The sequence below is a fragment of the Dipodomys ordii genome, unplaced genomic scaffold (assembly GCF_000151885.1).
Source record: "Dipodomys ordii isolate 6190 unplaced genomic scaffold, Dord_2.0 Scaffold104, whole genome shotgun sequence".
Taxonomy (NCBI): Eukaryota; Metazoa; Chordata; class Mammalia; order Rodentia; family Heteromyidae; genus Dipodomys; species Dipodomys ordii.
In genome coordinates, this window is record NW_012267320.1 from 80,280 (window position 1) to 80,866 (window position 587).

Consider the following 587-nt stretch of genomic DNA (forward strand, 5'->3'; position numbering starts at 1 on the left):
GGGCCCCGCCCTTCCCCGGGCCCCGCCCTCCCCCGCCGTGATTGGCAGGTCAGTCTGGGTCTCCCTCACGAAGCCCTGGGCCTTCTCTCCACTAGGATGCCTCGCCCCGCTGGGTCATAGCTTAGCCCCTGTGAGTGTCTGAGGACTTGAACTCAAGAGCCACCAGCACGCCTTCCCCAGACCGCAGGGACGCCGGCAGGTGAGCTGCAGACCCCGCCGCCGAGCACGAGGTGTCGCCCTCCCGAAGTGCGCTGTCTTCTCTCCTTCCTCAGTTTACCCGGCAGTCCTTTCCTGGGCCCCCAATCCCCCCTGCAGCCCAGCAGAAGTGTGGAGGGCAGTGTCACGATGGTCACCACGGCCCTCTGAGGAAGTTGGGACACAGTTGCACCCAACCGCACTTGGGATGGGGTCTTGGAAACTGTTCCTAGGCCGAACTGGAACCGCGATTCTCCTGATCTCGGCCTCCTGAGAAGCTAGGATTACAGCTGTGAGCCAGGGTGCCAGCTGGCACAAGGGGTTCTAGTGTCTGCCCACGCTGAAGTATGTGTACCTGTGTGCCTCCGTGCATCGTCCCGAGGCAGATGTGT